At 32.8% G+C, this 22,142-nt stretch overlaps 1 non-coding gene across 1 annotated transcript; it reads left to right on the top strand.

The window, feature by feature from the left end:
* Positions 1–15,233: 15,233 nt before the first annotated feature.
* On the top strand, positions 15,234–15,341 carry LOC143409115 (U6 spliceosomal RNA). The gene has a single exon (XR_013092619.2). It is a non-coding gene; the product is annotated as a U6 spliceosomal RNA (small nuclear RNA).
* Positions 15,342–22,142: the final 6,801 nt, after the last annotated feature.

Raw genomic sequence — 22,142 nt, 5'->3', positions numbered from 1 at the left:
TAATAGGACACCCATAGCACAAGAGTTAAAAACAAGAATCAACAAATGGGACTCACTCAAACTAAAAAGTTTTTTTCTGAGCAAGAGAAACAATAAGAGAGGTAAATAGGGAGCCTACATCCTGGGAACAAATTTTTACTCCTCACACTTCAGATAGAGCCTTAATATCCAGAGTATACAAAGAACTCAAAAAATTAAACAATAAGAAAACAAATAACCCAATCAATAAATGGGCCAAGGACCTGAACAGACATTTCTCAGAGGAGGACATACAATCAACAAGTACATGAAAAAATGCTCACCATCTCTAGCAGTCAGAGAAATGCAAATCAAAACCACCCTAAGATACCATCTCACTCCAATAAGATTAGCAGCCATTATGAAGTCAAACAACAAGTACTGGCGAAGATGTGGGGAAAAGGGTGCACTTGTACATTGCTGGTGGGACTGCAAATTGGTGTGGCCAATTTGGAAAACAGTATGGAGATTCCTTGGAAATCTGGGAATGGAACCACCATTTGACCCAGCTATTCCCCTTCTTGGACTATTCCCTAAAGACCTTAAAAGAGCATACTATAGGGATACTGCTACATCGATGTTCATAGCAGCACAATTCACAATAGCTAGTCTGTGGAACTAACCTAGATGTCCTTCAATAGATGAATGGATACAAAAAAATGTGGCATTTATACACAATGGAGTATTACTCAGCACTAAAAAATGACAAAATCATGGCATTTGCAGGGAAATGGATGGCACTAGAGCAGACTATGCTAAGTAAAACTAGCCAATCCCTAAAAAACAAATGCCAAATGTCTTCTTTCTTTTCATTTTTTAAGAGAGAGAGAGAGAGAGAGAGAGAAAGAATTTTAATATTTATTTTTTAGTTCTCGGCAGACACAACATCTTTGTTTGTATGTGGTGCTGAGGATCAAATCCGGGTGCATGCATGCCAGGCAAGCGCGCTACCTCTTGAGCCACATCCCCAGCCCTCTTTTCATTTTTTAAGATAGAAACTAAACTCATGGGCATGATAACAGAACAGATTCAATTATAAAACTGTATTATTCACACTTACTGATTTAAATCATACTGATTCAGAAATGTTAAAATGTGAAAAACATACATTTTAAGAAACTTTGGCAATAAGAAATAAACTATCTTTTCATAGAGATCAAATTTTTATTGCAGATTTAGAAAAATCAAGTAGGGAAAACCTGAGAAAAATGTCTAAGAAAACATATATGGCCAACTATTTTTCTTACATTTTGATTTAATTTGCTTTTGTTTTCTCCAGTGAAATTCCCACTATAAGATGCAAACAAATCAACTATAAAAATATAAAGCAAATAAATGCAATTGTATTAAGGAATGACTGTGAAATATTAAATTTTGTGTTTGCTTTTTGGGGTGCTGACGCAGGGTCATGAGTGTTCTAGGCAAGAGTTGTTCTGCTGAGATAAAACCTCAGGCCTATTCTAACAGGAAACTGAGAAATGATCCACTTTGCTTCATTTGAGAGGCAGAGCCTTTCATAGTTGAAGTGGGACATCTGCAAATCCACCTTTTTTTTTTTCACCCATACTTCAAAATCTGAGTTCTTATATTTGGTAAGTCAGGGAAAATATAAAGAACCCAAAACTCTTCTCAAATGCTCAGAATTTAGTCATTATTATTATTAGGTTCATTCTGATCTTCTCAATCTATTCCCATTCAAACATGTCTTTATCTGTCCTTCTGAAGTCACAGGTAAAAATATTTTCCACAAATACACATAAATTGAAATGGCATTATTCCATCTCATTAAATATCAGTATTATCATTATTATATTAGGTCTCATTCTTAGTGCTTTACATTTTATGAATTTGGACAAATGTATAATGGCATGTTCTGCTAATAAACACTCTTTTCACTGCCCCAGATATTGCCTTTACTCTGTGTATCCCTTTCTTCCTTATGCCCCTTAATAACCATTGATCATTTATCATAGTTTTGCCTTTTTGAGAATACAAATACAGTTTGAATAAATAATTTGGAGCCTTTTAATATTTTCTTCTTTCACTGGTAATATACACTTAATATTCTTCTGCATCTTTTCATGTCTTGCTAGCACATGTATTTTTAATAATGAATAATATTTCATTATCTGTTCATTAGACCACAGTTTAATTATCTGTTCACTTACTGTAGGACATCTTGGTTACTTTCAGATTTTGGCAGTTATGAATAAAATGACTCTAAATAGCCGTTTCCAGCTCCTTTGGATGAATACCAAGGAGGGAAATTGCTGGACTGTATAGTAAGAATATATTTAAATATGTAAGAAACTGCCAAATTGGTCTTTGAAATGTCCATAGTATTTTACATTCCCACCAGCAGATAATGAGTGTTTCTTCTGCTTCACGTGCTCATCAGCATTTGGTATGGCCATTGTTTTGGATACTAGCCATCCTAATAAGTGTGTAGTGGTATCTCAGCATTGTTTTATTAAGCATTTTCCCGATGACATTAAATGTGGAACATCTTTTCATACACTGTCATCCATATGTCTTTTCAGGTTAGGAATATTTTTAATGGAGAACCTCAATTTTATTTACTTACTATAATCCAAAAAGTAATTTGTTAAAGGACATTGGATAACTTTTATAATTTCTAGGAGACACAAACCTCTAGCCTTGAAGAATCACCTCTCGTTTTTTTTTCTGACTGTGTCAGTATGTATATTGAAAATAACTGTGTCCAGGGCTTCTATCACTATCACTTCTGGATCTCCACAATACTCCACTATAAGGAATAGATTGCAAGAGCAATAAACTTTCAGCTTTTTCTTGGCTGAACTGAAATTTTTCGTGAGTGTCTCTGAATGAGAACACCTGGATCACAGACTCACAACTTAAATGCACAGAAGTCTGCCATATTTAATCATGACTTCTATTTGGAGAAATAAGAATACAATGTAGAGAGATATGTTTAGGTATGGAAGTGGCATTCCAAATATGATAGGTTTCCACTAATATCCCCTTTTCTTATGTTTGAACATATCACTAGCTATACTCTCTGTTCACACAAAAATCTGGTTATTGATTCTGTACTATGCAGTTCTTTTTTTGTCAGATGTTCTTTGCATTTGTTGTAGCTTCTAACTTTACTTCTGTAGATGTGTCTGCTGCTTCAGACTTTTAGACTTTGTTGTACGGTTCCTGAAAAAGGCCATATAGTGGTTTTATTGTCTGCCACCAATCTCTGCAAGGCTTTCCAAAGGCAAAGACTTTGAAGGAAGAACTAACACCAAATAATATAACAAACAAAATTACCCTGGGAATACTGGGGAATTATCCAATTATTAGACTGATAAAAATGGACAGAAATAGATGCAGTTACACACACCTATAATTCCAGGTACATGGGAGGTTGAAGCAGGTAAATCACAAGTTTGAGTAACTGTGTAACTTCATAAGATCCTGTCTCAAAACAAAAATGAACATATATATATATATACACATATACATATGTATACACATATACATACATAAATAAAAATAAAAAGAGCTAGGATGCAGATCATCAGTAGAGCATTACTGAATTCAATTCTCAGTACTGCAAAAAGTAAAATAAAAATTAGAACAGATAATGTATAAAATAATCATGGACTGCTTTAGTAACACATTCTTCTGTAGACTTTTATAATTGGTTTTCTTTTAGGTCACATAATATTTTAGGTAATTTGGTCATGTGCAATTTCCCCTCTTGGACATGCAACTTTAGCATCAGTGAACTCTCACCATGTGCCCAAACAATAAGACTTTCTGATCCCTAGATTTATTTTCTGGACTTTTAGATAGTTGTCATTAACAGGTGTCAGAAAATATTAAGTGAAAAGTTCCAGAAATTAATACTTTGTAAATTTTAAATTGCATGCTTTTCTGAGGAGCATGATGAAATTTTGAGCCCCCATCCCACTCCTTCCCACTGGAACATGATTCATTCCTTTGTGCATTGTAGCCACACCATATACACTACCTGCCTGTGGGTCCCTTAATAGCCTTCCCAGTTACCATATTGACTGGTATCACAGTGTTTGTTTTTGTAACCCTTATTTTACTTACTAAAGATCCCAAAGCACAAGGGAAGTGATATAAAGAAGTCACCAAGATACAAAAAAAAATGGAAGGATAGATTTACTCTGGTATTATATGGCAATACGTCAGGGGATATAGGAAAACACAGAACCTATAGACTTTCTTACTATCTGTGGTTTCAGATACCCACTGGGAGTCTTGGAATTTATCTCCGGTAGGTATTACTATATGTTCCAAATTCCCTTGTAGAACATTCCTTAACTTGTACATAGATTCTAAAGGTCTCTAAAGCTACTACATATTATTATGTTTCTAACTCCAAATGGTTTCTTTGCAATTCCACTGTATAAAAATGAGCTAAAAGAATAAAAACAATGTAACACCTTAAATATTATTTACATAATTTTGTGTTACATTTTTAATAAAAGTATTGTCCTTGTAACTTTTGAGAGGCTTGTTTTAAATAGCTCTAGAAATTGTTTATACTTTCAATATTTTTGACCATTTGATTTTAGCTGCATAACTTAGAAATACTTTTATTGATTTTTAAAATAATAAGTAATCAATCATAATCTATTGTTCATATGAGAAAGCATTAATCCAAGGAATTTAAATTTAGCATTATGGTGTTTATAACTATACAGTTAATAATAGGCTGTTTTAGTAACCAAAGGTGTATTTCAAATTCCTTTTTCACTGTAAAAGGCTGGTTTTGCACAGGGATGGAGTTACCTCAGATCATGGAGTAAATGAACTCTTTTACAACTCCTTGCATTTCTTTACAGACTTCTGGAATTAAACCTACTCAATAAATTTAGAGACCCTCTGGCAATTCAGATAACCCTGTAACAGCTTTCTATATTCAAAACATTAGTGATCCTTCTCCAAGAAAATATAGTTGACAATACACTTTAATGCCTTTTAATAAGTAATCATTGATTAATGAAATATCTTCCCTAAAATTCTTTTCAAGACCATAGAATAATATAAATTTAGAAATTGAGAAGAGGAAGTGGTAAGATATTAGTTTACTACCAAAATAAGCACAAATAAAATTGTTTCTTCCTGCTACATGTTTGTAACTTAAAATAGATCTGACTTTATAATTCAGTCATACTTCCAACAACACACATATACATACACATTCACATATATGACACTCATATCAGATGACAGCTATGTGCAAAATGAAGTCAAGCTGTCATGGTTAAGCATAGTTAAGTCAATAAGTTAGAAGGAGCCTATAGCCAGAAAAGCCTATATTTTGCTTTCTGTGTGCACATACTGACAATAAAACAGCAATACTAGGTTTTCCATTGATAAGATAATGTAAGCCTCTATGTATGTGTGCTGCCTAGCATTTTTCTGGAATCACGTCAACATTCTGCTTATTTGGCATATACCATATAAGCCAATGTTGAAGTTAGAAAACATGTTTTTAGTTCATTTAACAGGCCACAAGGTATATATTAGCAGTTCTTAAAATATTAGTGCAATTTTTGACAATTTAATGATCATGTGATGTGTCTGTCCATTACTCCTTAGAGTTAGGATATAATTAATATGAGTAATAATTTTTTCTGCATATTTGCCAAATTTTCTACATTGGAAAACCTAGAAGCTGAGCCATAATAATACTACAGACAGATTGTTATTTCTAAGATATATTATGCAAGTAAATAACAAAGAAAAAAGTTTAGCTTCCAAATCAGTTTGGAAAAATAAATCTAGGTACAAATCATGAAGCAATCAGATGAAAAGAAAAAAAAAAAAAAAAAAAAACAAGTGTTATACTTTTAATTACAGTGGAAATTTTGCTATTAACAAAATAATCTATAAAGTATGTGAACTCAATGATTTGTACCATTGAGTACATTTTCATTATTTAATATATTGATTTAGCATAATGTCTTTTTGCATTTTTATTTGTTATGACACAATAAAATAACGCAAATCACTGATAATTATCTTGAATATTATGTAGCTTCAAAATAAAAAATATATGTATATGCTACTAATGATTAGGCAATTCTATTTCTACTTGGTTCCTGAAGGTGAATTTCTTTTTATTTTTCTTAATATACCAGTTCATTTGAATGCATTCTATTCTATCAATCACATTGTTAAAAGTAGTTATTTTCTTATTTCAATTTTTTTCTGGAAATCCTTTTTAATAAGAACTCAAACATGTATTTTTCACCAGAGTATTGATGTTAAAATTGACTTGCTAAGCCTGTCAGCTTGATAAACCCCACTGATGTGGTCTGCATTAAAACTAACAAGAGGTTCAAGAGCAGTGGTAGCAACTACCGGCTGTCTTACTTAATGGCCATTTTATATTTCTGTCACTAAATGACTACCATTCTTTCAGCATTCTGTATATATTTCATTACTCAATTCCTTATTTTCTAGTCTTTCTTTCTAGTACCTAGATAACAGAGAAGACAATGTTGGAATAGCCAGCATTGTTCTTGAACTAATATTCTATTGAACAGTGGCTGGTAGGGTATTTTGAAAAAGTACAAGTTGTAATAAATCATGGCATCCACCAATGACAGTTTCAAATGAACACATTTATTGGGCCAGACAAGTACATCACTGAGAGTGTTATTTACCTCAGGTGGTGACATATAGTGCCAGATGTTGGATTTAAACTCTGACTTAGTGATTGCGGCTGAAAGCTGCATTGGCATTTTAAAAAGCATCTGTTATAAACACTGATCCGAGTAAAACACGAACCAAAGAGCTTAATGTAAGCGATACCGAATGAGAGTTTGAAGCGATTACCTTGGCAAGTTCAGCAAGCACTGAAGCTGAGGCAAACTCAGAGTATCAACATGTTCCTGTTAAAGGCAACTTTGGGGTGTCGTTTTTCTAAACATTTCAACATAGAAGGATATAAAATATGTAAATAAATTTTGACATCACTAAAATGCTACCATTTTATGAATTTGTAATATTTTTGCATATGTTTCTTTTTAAAAAACACACTATGGATACTTCAGTTGGAGACAGCAAAAGGAACTGGCTCCTTATATATGCTGCCCAGTGAGGGACATTTTCAATATATTAAAATGCATACTACTCAAAGTTGTTTATGTAGGTCTACAAATAACATCTACAGCCTGATACAATTTTGTCCATAAGCATGTAGAAATAATAATTGCTGCAGTTTATTATAGTTCAGTAATTTTATTTGTAGGAAGTATAAATCAATTTGATTTTATATTTTGATATTCATTCATCATAATTGGGATTTTGCCTTTAATTTTAATTGCCTTTAATTTTATTATGTATGTTCTATAAGAAAATGATATTATTTAAAAGATTTTGAGCATTTATACTTATAATATTATATTTTGAGAAAACATTCAAATTTTGCATAATAAATATAATTCAGTCTATTTTACAATTTTTAAATTTATTACTCAATGGAAAAAAACATGAAAAAAATTGATTAATACAACCTAACCATTGCTTTTTACAATCAAAAGCAGTTAAAAGAAATTAAATAGATTAAATATACTATTTATTTCATGAATGTTTTTTCTTGTTTTTCCCAACACTGATTAGCCTGATATTTACAGTAAAGGTAAGTAAATTATCTTAGTAATGTAAAACTCATTCATGTCAACATAATTTTATATTTTACATAATATTTAAGACAGTAGAACATGTGTTTAATAGTTTGATTAAATTCAAATATTTAAATCTCTACCATATGAGCCTCTGCATTAGTCTGCTTCACTTTACTACAGTAAAATAGACAACATAGGCTGCTCATGAAATAAAGAGGTTTATTTTATTTACTTATGATTCAAATCTATAATGGGGCAACCCCATGTGTTTAAGCTTCTGGTGAGAGCAGCAGATTATAATAGAAATGCATTGAGTGGATATGGAAGCTCATATCTTCAACCAGGAAGTAGAGAGACAACAGAAGACCAAGGTCTCACAATTGCCTTGGAGGAAATAACTCCAATAACCTAAGGACCTGCCTCTTGACCCTGTCTCTTAAAAGTTCACAATATCTTCCTTTACAGCCTCTGTGAACCAAGATGTTATATATGGACATTTCAGAGATACTAGCCACATTCAAACCACAAAGTTCTCCATGCTCTACAGGAAAGTATGGGGGAACTGGCTGCTTTCCAAATCTGTCTGTCTCTTAAAATACCCTCAGTCATAGATGCTTCTAGAATATGAGCTGACCTGGAACACTTTGTGTCTAGGGCTTTCAAGTGGCTTCCTGGAAGGGGGGGCGAGGGAGAGGAATGTCTCTGAACATTAGACCCAGCGGATCACACTGTGCTGAGGAAGAGAGGGTGACACCAGGGAGGTGCCAGCTGGCTGCCCATCACCCAGCTTTGGAACCCTGTTTTCTTATCCCCCATAACCAGATTGTGGTACCCACCTCACAGAGTACTGCTGAGAGCTATTGCCAAGTAGGAATGACACATGGCAATTTCTTTGTCAGCCTACCCAATGTTGCTTAGAGGAAGGACTCTCCATATTGGACCCAGGTCATTTGCAGTGACATTGCATGTAAGGTGACCTTGCTCAAGGACCAGGGTGGATCCGGGTTTAGGGCTCTCATTGGGTTTAGGGCGTTTCCAGGTTTAAGGTGTACCCTGCTGGGAATAGGGCGTATCCTGCTGCCTCAGGCGTGCCTGCTCCTGGAGTTCCCATTGAGTTCTCGCGGGATTCAGAGAGTATTTGGGATTTTGCCCAGAACCTGGATTTTGCTCAGAACGTGTTTGTAGAGGGCCAGTGTGAGTTCGGGAATAAAGAACTGCTGTTTGAATCTACAAAGCTGTGAGTGGCTCGTGATTTTGTGCCCAGCCAGACTGCGGCAGAGTACCTGTGAAGAGACCCGGTGATGCACTATGCAAAATGGTAAGAACAAGGGATAAGTACAAGGAACCCATGGATCTTTCTAGAGCCCAATTTTCCTTAACACAGAACCTGAACATGTTAATGGGATCTGATCCTACCCAGATTATGTAATCTATAAAAATATAACACATCCTATTTCATGATGAGGGATACACATAAATTACTTTGTTTTACATATTTTCATAAGAATATGCTTCTTTCTTTTAGAGAGAAGTAATCCCCCAAAATAAGGATTTGAATGCTGCAAATCATTGCTTTGTTTTAAATAACATTGTAATGATTTATTTAGGAACCTATCACTCCCTGGAGATTATAGCTGTTGAATGGGTGTGATCTCCTAAGTGGCTAGCACTACATTACATTTCCTTGCTTTAAAGATTAGTTTAGGACTGCCAAAATGATAGAAGTAGAGCCATTGAGACACAAGGAGATTTTGTTGGAACTTTGAGAGAGTGACAGTCCTCTCCTTCGAAGTGTGATGATTGTACTTGGACTGATAAAATAACCTCTTGGTTTTTTATATAGGAATGCTAACTCTATTCATGAGTGCTTAGCCCTTATAACCTAATATCTTTTCAAAGTCCCTACCTCCTAGTGCCACCATATTGATTATCCTGGGAAGGGAGGATAAGAATTCAGGTCTTAGTAGTATCAAGATTCTCTGTGATGAGGGAAGTAAATGCTTTGTCCCAAACCTTTCACCAGTGAAGTTCCTTTTCTGCCCCAGACAATGTGACTCAACATTTTTGCAGGCTACAGTATATCAGGCAACACAGGTGCAGAACAAAAGGTTAAAAGACCAGAAGAGGGATGGTGGGGAGTGGGATGGGGCAATCAGATTACTTACATAGAACAAAGAATAGATGTTAGGCATCTATCAACAGTTGTCAGTTGAAGTGCATAGTCTAGTCTACAAAATTTCAGTGTTTTAACCAATATTGATTTAGATTTTTTCTGCACATGAAATGAAAGTCAGTATTCTTGATGGGTAGGAAATACTTCTTTAAGCAGTAATTTAGGTCGTCCCAGCTCTTCTCACCATTTCCTCCATTGTCTTTAACATTGGATTTTAAGAACCCCCTGCTTACCTGCAGCAAGACAGAAGGGAAATAGCAAGGAAGCTTGCTAGTGAGAGGTTTCCATGGGCTAGACCTTGGGAAGGAGCATATCTCATCAGGTATGTTCCATGTCCGTACATAGCTGAGAGAAAGAAATATGATATAGCATCTCCATATTGCACTTGACCACAATCTACAGTTCTTTTAACGAAATATGCTTTTGAACAGGTGAAGGAATAAAAGCTTCTTACTGAATTTAGCAGTGGTTCCTTACGGTTACTCTTTTTTAAAAAACATTTTTAGATAGCAATGGGACTTTATTTATTTATATGCAGCACTGAGAATTAAACCCAAGGCCTCACACATGCTAGGCAGGCTCTCTGTCACTGAGCTACATCCCCACCCCTCATTTTTCCCATTAATCTTTTACATTAAAATTAACCAACATGTGTTATAACTATCTGTAACCTTAGTCTTACAGTGCTTGCATCCTACTCCATGTTTAATGCAATTTAAATACCTTATATCTGCAAAGAATGAACAGTGAGAAATTCTTGAAACAAAACTGACTATATCTAACCCCTCCCAATCTAACTTGTAAACACTTTAGGTCCCTTGCTCCATGCAAAATTTGGATTTTACTCTCATTATAGTTCTAATAAAAGTGTAATGACTGCTTTTTATTATTAGATTATGCTTTTAAAAGAAAAGACTCTCTTCAAACACCTTTCACGGGCATTTTAGAGCATAAGGATTCACATAAGACTCAGAGATAAAAGCATTTGCAGTATCAATTTGCATAAATCTTGAACATGTTTTTTCTTAATGATTCTGTTTTTCTTTTCTTCTATTTAGTTCCATGTGCCAATATATTTACAATTTGTCTCAGATAAGTTTATCAAGCCTAATTTCTTAAAACTTATATCATAGTCTCTCATTTTAATGGCAGCTAACCTAAGGTCACCAATGACATCAACTTAGAAATATGCAGAGGTACTCTATTAATCTGATTTTGATCACATAGCTAAGTTTTTTTTTTTTTCCTTCCAGGAATTTAAGAATCATTTGATATTTATTTATTTATTTATATATATGACAGTAGAATGCATTACATTTCTTATTACACTTACAGGGCACAATTTTCCATATCTCTGGTTGTATGCAAAGTATTTTCACATCAATTTGTTTCTTCATATCTGTACTTTAGATAATAATGATAATCACATTTCATCATCATTAATAAACCCATGTCCACTCCCTTCCCCTCCAACCCCTCTGCCCTATCTAGAGTTTGTCTATTCCTCTCATGCTCTCTCTCCCTTTCCCACTATGAATCAGCCTCTTTATATCAAGGAAAACATTTGGCATTTTTTTTTGGAGGGGGTGGATTGGCTAACTTCACTTAGCAGTATTTTCTCTAACTCCAACCATTTACCTGCAAATGCCATGATTTCATTCTCTTTTACTGCTGAGTAATATTCCATTATGTATAATATACATTGCAAAAAAGATAGCCTCTTCAACAAATGGTTCTGGAAAAACTGGAAATCCATATACAACAAAATTAAATTAGTTCCCTATCTCTCACCATGCACAAAATTCAACTCAAAATGGATCAAGGACTTAGGAAACAACCAGAGACCTTGTATCTAATAGAAGAAAAAGTAGGCCCTAATCTCGATCATGTGGAATTAGGACCCAACTTCCTTAATAAGACTCCTGTGGTGCAAGAATTAAAATCAAGAATCAATAAATTGGATGGATGCAAATTAAACTTCTCAGCAAAAGAAACAATCTGAGGTGTATAGAGAGCCTACATCTTGGAAACAAATCTTTACCCCTCACACATCAGATAGAGCACTAATCTCTAGGGTATATAAAGAACTCAAAAAATTGAACACACACACACACACACAAACAACAACAACAACAACAAATAACCCAATCAGTAAATGGGCCAAGGACCTGAACAGACACTTCTTAGATGATGATATACAATCAATAAACAAATATATGAAAAAATGTTCATCATCGTTAGCAATTAGAGAATTGCAAATCAAAACCACTCTAAGATTTCATCTCACTCCAGTCAAAATAGCAGCTATTATAAAGACAAACAATAATAAGTGTTGGCAAGATTGTGGGAGAAAAGGTACACTCACACACTGCTGGTGTCACTGCAAATTGATGCAAACAATATGGGAAGCAGTATGGAGATTCCTTGGAAAATTGGGAATGGAACCTCCATTTCACCCAGCTATCCCTCTCCTTGGTCTATAACCCAAGGACTTAAAAACAGCATACTACAGGGACACGGCAACATCATTGTTTATAGCAGCACAATTCACAATAGCTAAACTGTGGAACCAAACTAGATGCCCTTCAATAGATAAAATATATACACAAAGGAATATTACTTAACAGAGCTAAGTTTTAATGGTACTTTTCTTCTCAAGTTCTCTTTCAGAATTCTGTCTTATAGTTTGATATCTGAAAGCATTCCTTCTTTGCAAGAATTCATTGATAAAAATCTATGATTTTTTTTATGCCCATCTCATTTCTTCCATCAAACTAGACTTTGTTTCCTCGACTTATTTTCCCTATAAAACACCTTCTCAAAAAGGAACAGATTTAAAAATAACACAATTTCTATATCTCAACTCCCTTATCTTAGAACTAAAAATCCAGTGTTATTTTTTTCCTATACTGTAATGAAAACAAAGTTCTATATTTTAGGAATTTTTTTCAGTGTAGATACATACAGCCTTTTATCAAATTTCCCTGCTAGGTAGATAATTTTCTCTTCACAATCCTTTGAAGGTGCTTTATCATATCTAGGTGACCAACACATAATACAGTTATGTTCAATAACATATAGAGTGTACAAGAATGGCAGGCACAGTATTCTGAGCTTGGTAGAGGACTTCACAAGCAAAAGCTTCATGACTTGCATTTCCATTCACTATGCTTCAATTATAAAAGTTCATAAAGGGAAAGGTAGCACAAAACTGAAGAAACTACAAGTGGTCAGGTTTAACAATACAATTCAAACGTTAAAAATAATATTTAATATTATGCCATGATAAGTTGCACTAGTAAAAGACTTTTAAGGAATGAAAAACCATTTCAGATTGAATTCAAATTCGTGTTCTCATATTACATAATAAGGGAGAGCTTTCATATTAACTGTGTCAGAAATTCAATAGGTACTTTCAGCAGACATTGCTATACTGACAAGCAAACCACTCAAACCCCATTATTGTCTGGATGCATGCTGTAGGAAATAGGAACAAGGCTATAAAATGGTGAAAGCATAATTCATAAACAAAATGTTCAGTAATTTGGAACAACAAATCTCCCAATAATTAGAACAGTTTGACAAAGGCTGATGTGATATATAAAGATAGACAAATTTAGGAATAGCATTAAAAATAAGCAGAACTTTATCAGAAATGGGAAACTTTTATCATCAAGGGAAAAATTGGTAGTGATGATCTACATTGCATTGTAAAGAATCCCTGATATTATTTCTACTGTGTTTGTGTATTTCACTGATCCTTTGGTTTCTGAAACTTCTATTTATGAATCTACCTTTTATTTACAAAGTACAAAGCATCACCAAATATATCTTAAGGGAATAGGGATGCCAATTACATTTGCAGCTAGAATGTTGAAGCTGAAGTAGGAATACCAAATTTTTAATAGATTTTTTTCAGGGAGGTTCCATAAGACATCTATTTTGCTATTGCCATATATTTTTCACTTGCCCTAAATTATAGAGCTCAAAATAGCTTTCTACTTTTTTTTTTTTATCAAAAATAAAGAAGGGAGATGAAGAGTTTCTATCTCATCACACTAAGAATGTACTAAACTATATTATAAATAAACAAATGTATAACAATTATTAATAAGAATATTGCATTTAAAAGACAAATACTGAATTATTTTAAACTAGTGTGTTTTAAATCCATGAAAACTATTGCTTTAAATTATTATGCCAATTTCATGCCAATTAATCAATATTTTATTTTATTATTTTTATTAAATATTTTATTAAAGTTGATAAAATTATAGATGAATGTAAAAACTAGAAATTGCTTCCTTAAAGTGGAAATTATCAGTAGGCATTTGTAGTATTTTAGGGTCTGTTGATATTACTACTTTTTATTGAATAAAACTTCAAAATCAACATGTTTTATTTCCTTAGTTGTCACATGTGTGAATAGAAAATGTAATATATTTATTTCTTCTCCCACTGGCTACATCTTGATACAATTCAGTATCAGGTTAATTCAACAGTGATGCACCTCTTCTTAAAACACAGTTAACTTCCTTACCTCTAGAACAGATTCCTTCAAACCTCTAAAGTTTCCATGCAAAATCAAAATGATTAAGGGTAAGGTGACATCAAATGCTTTCTGGAAAACATGGTATCAATTATCTGACCTCCATGTTCCCTATAACAATTTATCTATATGACTGTACAATGTTGTGGACAGCAAGATTCATCTGTACTTGCTAATATGATCAACAATGCTATAAAAAGTTAACCGAGCCTATATTTTTTATAACACTGGGAGAGACTGTAAAACCATGAGGGAGTTTTAGGGTAGTTGAGGACAGAAAATTTGCACCATAGCATAATTGATATGACAAGACAAAAAAAACATTTCATTGAAGATATTACATTAATTCTGTAAAGCTATTTTATTTTAAATATAATTTATAATAAAAGATATTTAACTGGAAGGAGAATAAATGGTAAGAAAGTTTCAGCTAAAATCATCATGCTTTGTACATAATGTATAGTCTGAATAAACATTTTCTATTTAAAACAACATTTCAACTGTAGTACTTTCAGCCAATATATAAGTGGCAATGTTTCAAGTTACAGATAGATTGGGTAAAATCGCAATGTATCCATAAAATCATAATTATGTTAGTAGTGTCCCTACCTAAAAGTCACTTAATTTCAAAAACTAGTCAAGAAAGAAATACCCTAAGCTTAAAACAAAAACCAAACCATAAGCTTAAGAAGTTGATATGTAGATTTGAGATTGTTGCATTTTACTACAAGACACTACTAATAATTTACTTAAAAAATGAGAATAATGAATAGAATAATTTTGGAATTAAGTAAGTCACAAAGACCAGTAATATTTCTACACAAAATACACAATTGATTAGAATCACAGGGAAGTGCTCACTTTGGCAGTTCATGTACTAAATTTGGAACAATGCAGAGAAGATTAGCATGGCCCCTATGAAATACTGGCATGTAAATTTGTATAAAAATATAAAATTTATTTTATTTTATATTTTTGTACAAATATAAAAATATAAAATAAGATAAAAAATAAAATGTCAGAGAAGCAGCCACCCACTCTAGAAATCAAGTGTGTATGAATATTATGCAAATTATTATTTTACAAAAGTTGGCAATTTATCAAATTAATTTGCAAAATTGTCATTTATGTAAACAAATTTTAATTACTTGTATGTTGAAATGAATGCAATGCTTTGACTTATGATTCTGTATTCTTCAGAATATAATTTTACCACAATTTTCAAATAAAAATGAAACTAAGACAATTTTTAAATGATATAAACGTAATCTAAATTATTTCCCAAATCAGTAGAAGACAGAAAATAATTAGGATCAGAAATAAAATTAATGAAATTGCAATTAAAAGTATACACAGAATCAATGCAACAAAGAATTGTTTATCTGAAAAGATAAACAAGATTGATAAACCGTTAGGTAAACTAACTAAAAGAGAGAAAATCTAAATCAACAAAATAAGAGATGAATTAGGAGATATCACTACAGACACTTCTTAAATACAGATTATCATTAATAATGTTTTGTAAGTTTATATTACAATAACCTGAAAAATGTAGACATTATTGACAAATTTCTAGACAAATTTGACATACCCAAACTGAACCATGGGAAATAGAAAACTAAACAGATCAATATCAAGCAAAGGGAAAAAATAGCAATTAAAAACCTTGCAACAAAGAAAAGCCCAGGGACAGATGGATCCTCAGCTGAATTTTGCCAGATCTTTAAATAAGAATTATCATCCCCAGGTGTGGTGGAATACACCTGTAGTCCCATCAGTTTGGGAAGCTGAGACAGGAGGATCAAAAGTTCAAGGCCAGCCTCAGCAATTTAATGTGGTCACAAGCAACTTAGTTGAAAACTTGTCTCAAAGAAAAAAAAAAAAAAAGCTGTGATGATTATCCCATAAAATAAAAAAGGACAGAACACAGCCAAATTCATTCTATGAAGCCCACATTACCCTGATATCAAAACCAGACAAAAACCCATGTGGGAAACAATACTATACACCAATATATCTTATGAATATAGATGTAAACAAAATTTTTTTTTAATCCATGGTATGAAACCCACAGTGATCAGTTATGTTTCATTCAAGGGAGACAAGGTAGGTTCAACATATATGCAAATCAATAAATATAATTCACCACATAAGTAGAATTTATATTAAGAATCACATTATCATCTCAGTAGATGTAGAAAAAGCCTTGAAGAAAACCTAGCTTCATGTTAAAATGCTGGAGAAATTAGGCATAGAAAGAAGTTACTTCAACACTGTAAAGGCTACATACACCAAATCCAGGGCCAATATCATACTGTACAGAGAAAAACTGCAAACATTTCCTCCAAAGTCAGAAAAGAGTCAGAGACACCACTTTTACCACTCCTATTCAATAAAATTCTTGAAACTCTAGCCAGAGCAATCAAGCAAGTAAAGGAAATTAAAGGGATACAAATAGGAAAAGAAGTCAAATTATCTCTGTTTGCTGATGACATGATCCCATGTATAGAAGACAACACCCTACCCCTCCAAAAAGAAAAAAAAAAATCTTCACAAGAAGATTTCTAGAGCTGACTAGAACATTGTAACAACCTGATTATTTACTTAACCTAGAAGCAATGGTTTATAATTCCAAATTCAGTGTTTAAGGTAACTTCTATAACACCTAGCTACTGCAAATAATGAACACTGACTATATCTATTGCATAAGAAATTGTAAAAGTAAAGAAATACATTATTCAGGGACTAACATGGAAAAGAAACTTGAAAACCAAAATGATAAGCAGAAAATGAAACTTTAACTACTATAAATATATTCAAAATGAAGAGGCTTGTTTCAGCTCTGTGTGCAATGACATCTTAGGTTTTCCAAAATGGGAGGCTGAAATCAATACTGGATAAAACCAGGACTAAATGTTATGAAGGAAAAATTGGCTAGAAAATCCCACCCACTAGCAACTACAGAAGATTAATAAACATCTTTCCCTCAAACTGGACTAAAATTTACAAACAAACAAACAAAAATCTATAACAAAAATAAGAACAATAGGCCTTATGTCATTCATTAACTTTGGCTTACCATAAACCGGACATTAATTTCAAATTTGCATACTTTCATAAATGATGCCACTCAAGTATCTATTTTTATGTGTATACACACAAATCTCCTGGATCATCTGAAAGTAGTAAAAAGAACACCACTTTTTAAGACACACTCACAACAAAAGCTCAAATGTTACCACAAGTGAAGTTAAATAAATAAACTTTAATTTTAAATACAAGGAAGTCTGAAACAACTCACTATAAATAAAAGTAAGAAAAAAATCATGATCAGCAGAACTATAAACAAATACTACTGTAAAAAATATGATGTATCCTAAATAAGCATAATTATTACAGAAAAAAATAGAATATGACTTAGCATGAGTACATTTAAAAAAGGGAAACCAGAATTCTTTTTTTTTTTCACATGACAGCAGAATGCATTAAAATTCTTATTACGCATATAGAGCACAATTTTTCATATCTCTGGTTGTACACACAATACAGTATATTCACACCAATTTGTTTCTTCATACCTGTACTTTGGTTAATAATGATCATCACATTCCACCATCATTAATTATCCCATGTCCCCTCCCTTCCCCTCCAATCCCTCTACCCTATCTAGAGTTCCTCTATTCCTCTCATGCTCCTGCTCCCTATCCCACTATGAATCAGCCTCCTTATATCAAAGAAAATATTCAGCATTTGGTTGTTTGGGATTGGCTAACTTCACTTAGTATTATCTTCTCTAATTCCATCCATTTTCCTGCAAATGCCATGATGTTTATAGCAGCACAATTCATAATTACTAATATGTGGAACCAACCTAGATCTTTCCTTCTCTTAAGTTCTTCTTCAATGTCTTTCTTTAGTATTCTATAGTCTTCATTGTATAGGTCTTTCACTACTTTTTTTGATTGACTCTCAAGTTTTTTGTGTTTTTTTTTTTTTTTTGAGGCTATTTGTGAATGGGGTAGTTTTTCTAATTTGTCTTTCTGAGAGTTCATCACTGATATATAGAAATGTGTTTGATTTATGAATTTTGATTTTATATCCTGATACTTTGCTGAATTCATTTATTAATTCTAGATGCTTTCTGGTGAAGTTTTTTGGATCTTCTAAATATAAAATTATGTCGTTGGCAAATAGTGATATTTTAATTTCTTCTTTTCCTATTCATATTCCTTTAATTTCTTTTGTCTACTTCATTGCTATGGCTAGAATTTCAAGGACTATGTTGATTAGGAGTGGTGAGAGAGGGCATCCCTGTCTTGTTCTAGTTCTTAGAGGGGATGTTTGCAATTTTTCTCTATTTAGAATAATGTGGCCTTGGGCTCAGTATAGATAGCTTTTACAATGTTGAGATATGTTCCTACTATCCCTAGTTTTTCTAGTGTTCAGAACCTGAAAGGATGTTGTATTTTATCAAATCCTTTTTCTGCAGCTATTGAAATGATCATATGGTTTTTATCTTTAAGTTTATTTATTTAATGATTTACATTTATTGATTTTCATATATTGAAACAACCTTGCATCAATCCCACTTCATTGGTGCACTACCATTTTAATAAGTTTTCGAATGAGATTTTCTAGAGTTTATTGAGAATTTTTCACATCTATGTTCATCAGGGATATTGGTCTAAAGTTTTCTTTCTTTGATGTGTCATTGTTTCATTTAGGTATTAGGGTGATACTAGCTTCGTAGAATGAGTTTGGGAGAACTCACTCCTTTTCTATTTCATGGGCTAATGTGAGGAGTATTGATATTAATTGTTTTTTGAAGGTCTTATAGAACTTGGCTGATAATCCATCTGGTCCTGGACTTTTCTTGATTGTTAGGCTTTTGATGGTGTCTTCTATTTCATTTATTAAAATCAAGCTGTTTAAATTGTGTACATCCTCCTGATTCAGTTTTGGCAGGTCATATTTCTCTAGAAATTTGTTAGTGTCATTGATATTTTCTATTTTATTCGAGTATGAATTTTGAAAATACTTTTTAATCTTCTGTGTTTCAGTAGTATCAGTATTCTTTTTCATCAGGAATTTTAGAAATTTGAATTTTTTCTCTCCTTTTTTTTTTCATTAGGGTGGCTAAGGGTTTGTCAATGTTATTTATTTATTTATTTATTTAATTTTTTTTTTAAAGAGAGAGAGAGAATTTTTTAATATTTATTTTTTAGTTTTCGGCAGACACAACATCTTTGTTTGTATGTGGTGCTGAGGATCAAACCCAGGCCGCATGCATGCCAGGAGAGCACGCGCGACTGATTGAACCACATCCTCAGCCCTCATGTTATTTATTTTTTCCAAGACCATCTTTTTGTTTTGTCAAATTTTTCAATTATTTATTTCGTTTCAATTTCTTTGATTTCATCCCTGATTTTAATTATTTCCTGTTTTCAACTACATTTCATGTTGATTTATTATTCCTTTTCTATGACTTAGAGATGTAATGTCAAGTCATTTATTTGTTGACTTTTGCTTCTTTTAATGAATGAGCTCAATGAAATGAACTTTCCCTTAGTATTATCTTCATTGTGTCCCAGAGATTTTGGTATGTTATATCAGAATTCCCATTTACCTCTATAAATTTTTTAAAATATTCATTTTTAGTTGTAGTTAGATACAATAACTTTATTTATTTATTTTTATGTGGTACTGAGGATCAAACCCAGGGAATCACACACACGAGATGAGCACTCTACCTCTGAGCCACAACCTCAGCCCTGTAAGAATTTTTTTTTTTAATCTTCTCCCTGATGTCTTCTGCTATTCATCATCATTCAATAACATATTATTTAGTCCCCAGGTGTTGCAGTATATTCTATTTTTAATTTTATCATTGATTTCTATTGTCTGATAGAATGCAGGATAGGATCTCTATTTTTTAAAAAAATTTTAGTTTTCTGGTATTTGCTATGAGTTGTTTTGTGGCATAACATAGAGTCTATTTTAGAAAAGGATCCATGTGCTGCTGAGAAAACATTGTATTCACTCATCAATGGATGAAATATTCTATATATGTCTGTTAATTCTAATCTATTGATTATATTATTGAGTTCTATAAATACTTGTTTAATTGTTGTTTGAAAAATCTATCCAGTGGTAAGAGAGGTGTGTTAATGTCACCCAGTATTATTCTGTTGTGGTCCATTTTATTCTTGAAATTGAGAAGGGTTTGTTTGATGTATGTGGATGCTCCACTGTTTGGGACATAAATATTTTGGTTGTTATGTCTTGTTGATGTATGATTTCATTAAACAGTACGGAATGTCTTTCTTTGACTAACTTTGGTTTGAAGTCCATCTATCTGATAGGAAGTTGGAAACCCCTGCTTGTTTACACAGTCCATGTGAGTGGCATGCTTTTTTTACTCTCCTTTCACCTTCAGTCTTTGGATGTCGTTTCCAATAAGATCAGTCTCTTGAAGAAAGCATATTGTTGGGTCTTTTTTTTTTTTAATTTATTTTTTAATTTATTTAATCCAATCTTCCAGTCTATGTCTTTTAATTAATGAGTTTAGGCCATTCACGTTCAGGGTTATTAATGAAATATGTTCTATATTCTTAGTCATTTTGTTTTTTGATTTATAACTTGACTTGGTTTCTCCTTTGATCTTTCCTGCTATAGTTACTCCCTTTGTATATTTTTATTGTTGTTTTTCATTTCCTCCTCATGGAATATTTTGAGATGAATGTTCTATCGTGAAGGCTTTCTTGCTGTAAATTCTTTTAACTTTGGTCTATCATGGAAAGTTTTTATTGTCATTAACTCTGAGGCTTAATTTTGTTGGATATAAGATTCTTGGTTGGTATACATTTTCTTTCAGAGGTTGGTATATGTTGTTCCAGGATCTCTTGGCCTTTAGGGTCTGGATTGAAATTTTGCTGGTATCCGAATTATTCCCCCCCTCTATGTAATCTGATTCTCCTCTCTTGTGGCCTTTAAAATTCTATCCTTATTCTGTATGCTAGTCATTTTTTATTATAATGTGCCTTGGTGTAGATCTACTGTAATTTTTTTATATATTTGATGTCCTATAAGCCTCTTGAGTTTGATTTTCCAATTCATTCTTTATGTTTGGGAAATTTTCTAATATTATTTCATTGAAGAGATAGTGCATTCTTTTGGTTTATGTTCTGTGCCATCCTCTATCCCAATAAATCTTAGATTTGGTCTTTTGATGTTATCTCATAATTCTTGAATATTCTGTTCATGGTTTCTTACCATCCTCACAGTGTGGCGAACTTTATTTTCAAGATTATATATTTTGTCTTCATTGTCTGAGGTTCTGTCTTCCAAGTGATCTAGTCTGGTGGTGATGCTTTCTATTGAGTTTTTTTATTTGGTTTTATGTTTTCTTCATTCCAAGAATTTTTTTTTCCCCCAGAATCTGTATCTCTCTCTTGAAGTAATCTTTTGCTGCCCGTATTTGCTCTCTTATCTCTTTGTTGGAGTGATTTATTGTTGCCTGTATTTGTTCTCTTATATCTTTGAATGATTTGCAGATCTTTTTAGTTATGTACATTCTGAACTCCTTCTCTGATATTTAATCTACTGTGCTGTCAATGGATTCTATTATTGTGTCATCTTGGTTTGTTTGGGGCACTGTCTGCCCTTGTCTTTTTATGCTCTTTGTGTGTCTTCCCCTCTAGCAGTGTGGATCTGAGGTATTTCATTTTCTACTCTATACTCTTGGAGTGTCCCTGCAAGTTAC

Source organism: Callospermophilus lateralis, chromosome 10 (assembly GCF_048772815.1).
Source record: "Callospermophilus lateralis isolate mCalLat2 chromosome 10, mCalLat2.hap1, whole genome shotgun sequence".
NCBI classification, from domain to species: domain Eukaryota; kingdom Metazoa; phylum Chordata; class Mammalia; order Rodentia; family Sciuridae; genus Callospermophilus; species Callospermophilus lateralis.
This window is presented reverse-complemented; position numbering and strand designations above follow the sequence as displayed.